Source organism: Pteropus alecto, unplaced genomic scaffold (genome assembly GCF_000325575.1).
Source record: "Pteropus alecto unplaced genomic scaffold, ASM32557v1 scaffold19, whole genome shotgun sequence".
Lineage (NCBI taxonomy): Eukaryota > Metazoa > Chordata > Mammalia > Chiroptera > Pteropodidae > Pteropus > Pteropus alecto.
In genome coordinates, this window is record NW_006442490.1 from 561,307 (window position 1) to 569,508 (window position 8,202).

The window sequence follows — 8,202 nt, forward strand, 5'->3', positions numbered from 1 at the left end:
CTTCAAGGAATTATCAGTCTGAGGAAGAAAAACAGGTATTTCTAATGAGGAAGAAAAACAGAATTTCAGTACGATAGGTAAAATGTTATAATAGAATTACATACCACAAAGATTGATGAACTCTGTCCAGCAGAGAAGGACATGCATCCCTAGGGAGGAAATGTTTTGAGTTGAGTCTCGCAGGACAGGTCAAGGCCCAGAAAAATCTGGACTCCATATTCACAACTTTTCTCCATCTTCACTCTCAACACCTCTGTTATATTAAACAATTTTGGGCCATTTACTCGTTCTTAAACTTTGACCTTTCTCAGTTGACAACAAGGACTCTAACTCTGGCTCTCTGATTGCTATTGCAGTCTTTTGTAGGTTTTCCTTCTCACTTTATAATGCAGGCTTTGCCCTAGATGGAGTTTTAGACCCTCTGCTGGTCTATTGTTATTCCACTCCAGTAGTTTTTAAACTGTGGAATTACCTGGGGAGCTTGTTAAAACATGCAGATTTTTTTTTTTGGCACTATCCCCTGGGGATTCTGAAGATCTGGGTGCAGGAATTTGCCTTCTTAAACTGGCCAACTATTCTAACACAGATTGTTGAGGACCACACATTGAGAAACTGCCCTCCACTCTTTTTTTGTAGAATTGATACAATCTGTGGACTTCACTGTAACCTGTAAACAATTGCTTGGCAACTGCATCTGCTCTGCTTGCTTAGATCAGCCTGTCCCTGAGCTCAAATCACTAAGTCCAGTACAAGCAAATTCATCCTCTCCAGCAACTAAAAAGTCATGCCTTTTCCCATCTTCAGTGTTTTCGTGTAAAATGCCGATAGCATTTCTGCTCCTTCCTAAACCAAAAGCTAAATCCACCTACCTGCCTGTGACCTTTCTTCTGGCGGTGATAGACACCAGTGGATTCATTCATCAAGTATATATTGATCACCTACTATGTGTTAAGATAAAAGGTGCAGTGGTGGAGACAAACTTTAATCAGTAATCACATAAATAAATGTAAAATTACAACTGTGACTAGTGCAAAAACAAGTACTGTAAATGACACTTATAGGGAACTGAAGTCTATTTGCATTTTGTATATTGAATACATTTTATATTTCTTATTCTTTATTTTTAAAGGGGATGAATTAAGCATTTTAAATGTTTCCGTGAAAAAAAAAATGTTATTTATCTGTGTGAGATACTGCATAAGAGTCAGAAAATCTGGGCTTGACTTGCTGACTTGCCACTAACTAGCAGAGTGACCTTGGGCAATTCGTTTGACTTCTCTGAACCTCAGTTTACACATCGGTCAAATGAGATTAATATTACTTGCAAATTTGTTATGGGGCACAAGGACAGATAACATATGTGAATGTTCTTGCCCCAACAAATATGAAGAATTATATTTTCTATGTATCCCTTAATTGCCATATCATCTGATTGATCTACCTGCTAATGTTGGCTCCCAACATTTGGCCCCTATGCTCTCCTACTTAGTTTTCATAGTTGTTTATTTAATTTCCATTTAGTGTATTGGTCAAGTTTTACAACATACTTAACTATGTTCAGCCTGTGGTGTTACTCAGGTACCTAATTGAGGAACTGGGAGTTCATGGTGAACTTTGTTGTTTATTCCCTTCTTTGTTTAGCAATTTGCAGGTGGGTATGGTACAGAAATTGCCCAGGAAACTTGCAACTGTAGCAAGGGTAAATGTTTTAGAGACACCGACATCTCTACAATGTTCATTGAATGTTGAATAAATATAGAAACTGAACTCAATACAGATGGCAACATTGGAGAAGTAATCAAACATTATAGTGCTGATGCTTGCAAAATAATAAGAGTTAACCGACTTTGGACAATGCACCAGGGATCGTGCTAAGTACATTATGTGCATTATCTTATCCAATCCTTACAACAGTCCTGAAAGGCAGGGAATATTATTAGTCCCATTTTTACAGAGGAAGAAACTGTTGAGCAATTAACTAACTTGCCCAAGGTCACACAGCTAGGAAGAGGAAGATCCATGTGTCAAGCCTACATTTGTTTTGACTCCATTAGCCAAGCTCTTTATCACTATGCTGCACTGCCTCTAATTTATTTGTTTATGTGTTTATCTGTCTCTATCAGGGCAGGGGATTTGTTTTGTCATGTTCACTGCTCTATACCCAGCCCATAGAACTCTGTGCCTGGCACTCAATAAATATTTAAAGGCCATGGAGATTGGGGAATAGAAATGAGAGTAGAAAATTGAAAACGGGGAAGAGAATGTAATGAAGAATGGGGAGAAGTGGAATTGGAATGGAATGAAATCATTTCAGGAATTTGTTAATAATACAGCAGTCCAAGCCCTACCACAGTGATTCTGGCATACATGCGAAATGGGGCCCAGCAACTATATTTTTAATAAGCTCCCCAGGTAAGACTGTGATATGCACAAAAGTTTGAGAACTGCTAACCTGCAGCAATCAAGCTGAAAATAAAAAAAAAAATTAAAAAAAACTTATCACTTGGGCATTGCATTAGTTACAGGCGAGTGCTTCATTCCGATCAATATCATTCTTAGACATATATTTTAGTGAGAACACTTGCTTACAACTGGCTTTACCATTGTGTCCTGTGTGATCTTGAGCATCTTTGTTCCTTTTGGCTGTTAGTTAAATAACATGATTAGACAGATCTACACTAATCTCAAATATAACAATATGTCTAAAAAATAGAAGAATTATGTATGAATAAGATTTACGGGACACTAATATTCACAATGCGATATAATCTATGCTGGAAGGCAAAAACCAAATGGCCTAGACACAAATTCTGGTTTCAGGTTAACTTCTCAGTGCCTTAACTTCCTCATCTGTAAACTGAGGATGATGAAAGTACTTTTCTTAAGGATTTGTTGTTGTTATTTTGGCTTTTTTACATCTTGCTGTCCCAGACTCCATTCCTCAAGGGCAGAAATTGTACTTTTTTTTGTTTATTATTTATTAAAGTATAGTTAACATATAACATTGTATTAGTTTCAGGTGAACATGTGATTTGACATTTATATTTCAAGGATTTTTTTTTTTGAGGATTGCATGACATAATCCACATAAAGCATTTAGCGCAGTTCCTGACCCCCAGAGTTCGATAAAAATTAACTGCAAGAATTAGCCTTATAGGCAATAATATGGAGTAGTTTTATCTTATTCTATTTAATAGTAGCTATTAATTGTCTCCAGTTTTTCTGATAATTGGAATAGAGAGACAAAAGTCCTTTATTTCTTTATTCATGCTGTACTTGCTTTCTAAAACTGCTTTTACTACTTTTTTGGACTAGCTAGGACCTAGTGGCCTTCAGGGTTCAGTTTGGGTGTCAGCCCTTAGCTTCCCAGAAGCTTTACTTATCCTTTGATTGGGTGAAGCTCCCTTCTGCTTTCATACGCCCTGGCCAGACCTCTATCTCATCATTTACCACCATTATATTGAAATTATGTGGACTTCTGTCTCTCCCACTAGACAGTGAGCTTTTTGGGAGGAGAGGCCATGTCTTATTCTCTTTTATAGCCCCAGCATGTAGCACAGTGCCTTCCCAGTAAATATTTGCTGGACTTACCCAAAGGAACATATCAGAGATCCAATGGTTACTACTGTTGGAATACTTTTTACTCTCTAAGATTGCTGTCTTGTACTCTGGGCCTTGGCTCCTGTCCCTCTCTGTTGCACTTAGAGTCATATAATGCAATTTAGCACTTAATTATATACTGTATACTGTATACTATTCTTTAATTGCTTCGTATGTTAATCTACCACTTATTTCTTCTTCCCTCAGGCACTAAGAGAAGAAATGATTATAAATTGAAAGTAGATGATCCAGCTGTAAGCCACACCCAGTCGTCAGTCAACTCTCCTTATTGAATGCTAAGGGCACTGTAAATCCTACTATTAATCTCCAGAGGCGAATGTATGTGAAAAACTAGCATGATTTACCACGAGTAAATCATGAACAAGACATGGCCTAGAACAATACCTTCACATAGTAGGCACTCAGTTAATATTTGTTGAATGGATGAATAATTTAGTAAAAAAGAGTAGTATACTTGGTTAGGCTAGAAATCAGGAGGGCTGGCTTCTAAAATGAGACCTCTATCATGTCATTTTGAACTTGAAAAGTCACTTTATCTTTCCAGGACATACTTATGTTCTGAATCACATGACGGAATCAGACTAGATGATCTTTAAGGTCTCTTCCAATTTTAATATGCAATTCTCCCTCCCAATAATTTTAAAATTCTTCAAGAGTAACCACAGTAAATATCTCCTAACTTCTTCACAGCACCTAACACAGTTCTAAGTACTCAGGAGGACTTGATAAATACATAAGATGTAAGAACCATAATCCTCCACAGTCACCCTTAACCAGATTTTTAAAAAGAAGTACAACCAATGGACACCAAACTGCCATGAGACATGTCTCATCTCTAAAAATGGGACTTGAAAAAAAAGTAGGAGAAAATCTGAAAATCTTTTCTAATTGTTGCATTTCAAAATCTTTAAAACATTTATGATTTGAAATTCTAATTTAGGCTCCAATTGACAATCAAGTAATTTCATTAATCCAAGTGAAAACTTGAGTGCATATAGAGTACAATTGCAGCTTAATCTTAGGCCCTGTCCTCTCTCTTCCTTGGTAGTCATTTACACTGATCACTCTATTTACCACTCACTGGGATTAATAGCATACTCATTTATGTCTCTAGCCAACATCTCTCCTCTGAATTCTAGGACCATGTATCCAACTGCTTATTTGAAATTGCGTAGTCATCTCAAAGTCATATCAAACTCAGTATATCTGAAACAACTCAGGATCTTCTCCCTGGAAACCTGGTACTGGTCCACTGTTTGCTAACTCACTGAATGGCACTTCTATTCATCTAGTTCTGCAGGCCAGAGATCAAGGAGCCACCTTTGACACCACCCTCTACTTCACTTCCCCACACCTCTCCACTCTGTCATTAATCATGACAATGTTCCTAATTATCTCTTAGATCAGTCCACTTTTCATTATCTTAACTTTCTTTACAATTTTTAATCTGGACCCTCCACTAGCTTACCGACTTGCCTATCTGATCCAATTTTTCCCTCCTCCAACCTAGTTTCCATACTCCTGGAAGTGTCATTGATTCATTTATTCATCAAAAAATATCTATTGAGTGCCTATGATGTGCCAAGCACAGGGTATACAGCACTAAACAAAATAGACAAAAATTTCTACTGTCATGGAGTTTACATTTTAGTAAGAGAGAAACATTAAAAATAATATGTAAAATCCATAGTATGGGAGATTTACTTCCAGCATGATGAATTGAGGAGGTTAACAAATCTCCCCACGAAGAAACTATAAAACTGGACAAAACTGTCAAAAATAACACTTTCAGTGCCCTGGAAAGCTACCAAGGGCATAACAGGGTGACCAATTAACCTGATTTCCTTGGTACTGTCCCAGTTTTAGCACTGAACATCCTGCATCTCAGGAAACTCCTTCTCAGGATTCAAAAATTAATTTTCAGCAATGGTCACTTGTATTTGGGGAAAAGGTACCAAACTTATAATGCAGCTCCAAAAAATAGGGGCTGAAATCAATCCTGTTTTTAGCGTCCAATACATATGGCATCAATTATCTATCCATAGGTCACTGTCACTGTTTTTAACCTGATCACTAATGTTGGCAACCATAATTTGCATGCAGTTCACAGTAATGGATCATCCATTGTTGCATCACTCAGAAGGGTGCAGCTTTAAGTTTGCAACTTAAGTGTATTGCAATCATTATTTGTAATATTCTGTTTCTAACTTTGCCTATGGATTAATTGTTGTGATTTGTATGGAGATAGTGCTATTTTAATCTTTAACATCATGAATATTGTGACCATGTATTCTAAGTGTTCAGATAAAGGAAAATGAGAACAATACAATACCAACCCCAGCTTGACCCGGATATCACCAAAAAAGAAAGCTAAATGACCCTGTTATTTTGATGACAGATAAAAGGACACACACCACTGGATTAGAGAGATAAACAACCAAACCAGAACATTTTGGACAAGAAACTGAAAAGAATTTAGGACTGGACCTGACAGAGAAAGCACGTGCAAAGATTGAATCTCACAAGTCCAGGATAGGACAGATAAGAGCTTATAAATGAATCAAAAGCTTTTGGTCTTCTAAAAAGACAGTGATGTTCAGTTGAATTTGGAGGCCACTGATTTAGCCTAGACAGATCACATGAACAAACATGCGCTATTGTATGATTCTCTTGAATGCCCTTTGAAAAAGTTACATTTCCTGATTCAGACTTTGCAACTGAAATGTCCCATGGGTGAACAAAAGGGAAATTTTGATTCGAAAGGTGTTGGCCTCTAACAATGTAGAGCTGATTCTGTCAGATATTACCAAGGATTATATTTTCTACAGTACATCAAGTGATATGTCGAATCACAGCAACTGAAAAATGGTCCTCCTAGCTGTTAGGTACTTTGATTTGAAAAACAAGATTTCATATCATCTTCTTGATTTCTATGAAGATCATAATGAAACCATACAAAACATGAAAGATTGTTGATATTTAGTCCAATTTTGCACAGCTATCTGCATATTCAGCAGACAGTGCCAATGTAAATTTTGGAAGTCAGACAGCTTTATAACACAAATAAAATGTCTCCATGAAAGGGCAGTCACATTAAACATGACTTTTTCAACTTCTTATGAAAACTCTAACTTATTTGGAATCCAGTTTTGATTTCACAATTTCAAGTCACCTCTGTGCTTGAACTATTTTCTCATAAAAAGAGAGTTAACATGATGTCTAAAAATTATGGACATTTTCAACATAGATAAACCTATATGATGAATTTATAAATGCAAAGGACCTGGTTGGCAAACAACTGGTCTACCAAAAGTAGTTTGAAGATACAAAGTGAATGTACATTTTTGGAGAGCTGGAAACTAATTCCTACAAGTCTAAAAAACTGACATTTTACTTAGTAAAATGTAGATATTCCATGTTCAACTCTTTTGCTGATAGGATATTTTAGATTTTACATTTAAGTTTTGATCAATTTTTGGCTAATTTTTATATGTGGTGGGAGTTAGGGTTCCAACTTTATTCTTTTTCATGTTGATAGCTAGTTGTCCCAGTACTATTTGTTGAAAACACCATTTTCCCCCATTCGTGGTATCCTTGTTGAAAATCAATCGACAGTAAATGTAAGATTTTATTTCTGAACTCTTAATGCTCTTCAATTGATCAGTATTCTTATCCTTATACCAGTACCACACTGTCTTGATTATTATAGCTTTGTAAAAGGTTTTGAAATTAGCAAATGTGAATCCTCAAACTTTGTTCGTCTTTTGAAAGGTTGTTTTGGCTATTCTGAGTCCTTTGAATTTACAGATAAATTTTAGAATCAGTTTGTAAAATTCTGCAATGAAGCCAGCTGGGGTTTTGACAAAAGAGTGTGCTGAATCTATAGATCCATTTGGGGAATATTGCCATTTTAACAATATTAAGTCTTCTGACCTATTAATATAGGGTGATTTTTATTTTACTTAGTTTTCAATTACAGTTGACATTCAGTATTATTTTGTATTAGTTTCAGGTGTACAGCACAGTGGTTAGATGTTTATATAATTTATGAATTGATTCCCTTGATTAGTCTAGTACTCACCTGGCATTATACATAGTTATTACAATATTATTGACTATATTCTCTATACTTTACTTCATATCCCTGTGACTATTTTGTAATTACCAATTTGTACTTCTTAATCTCTTCACCTTTTTCACCCAACCCCTTACTCTCCTCTACCATCTGGCAAGCACCATTTTTTTTATCTGTATCTATGAGTCTATTCTCATTTTGTTTGTTCATTTATTTTGTTCTTTAGATTCCACATGTAAGTGAGATCATATGGTGTTTGTCTTTCTCTGAATTATTTCACTTAACATCCTCTAGGTCCATGGGATGATTTTTAATATTTTAAGTCTTTAATTTCTTTCAACAATATTTTGTAGTTTTCAATGTACAAGTCAGCACTTTTTTGGTAAATTTATACCTAAGTATTTTTTTCTTCTTGATGCTATTGTAAATGGAATCATTGTCTTAATTTCATTTCTGATTTGTTCATTGCTAGGGTATAGAAATAGAAGCGATTTTTATATATTGGT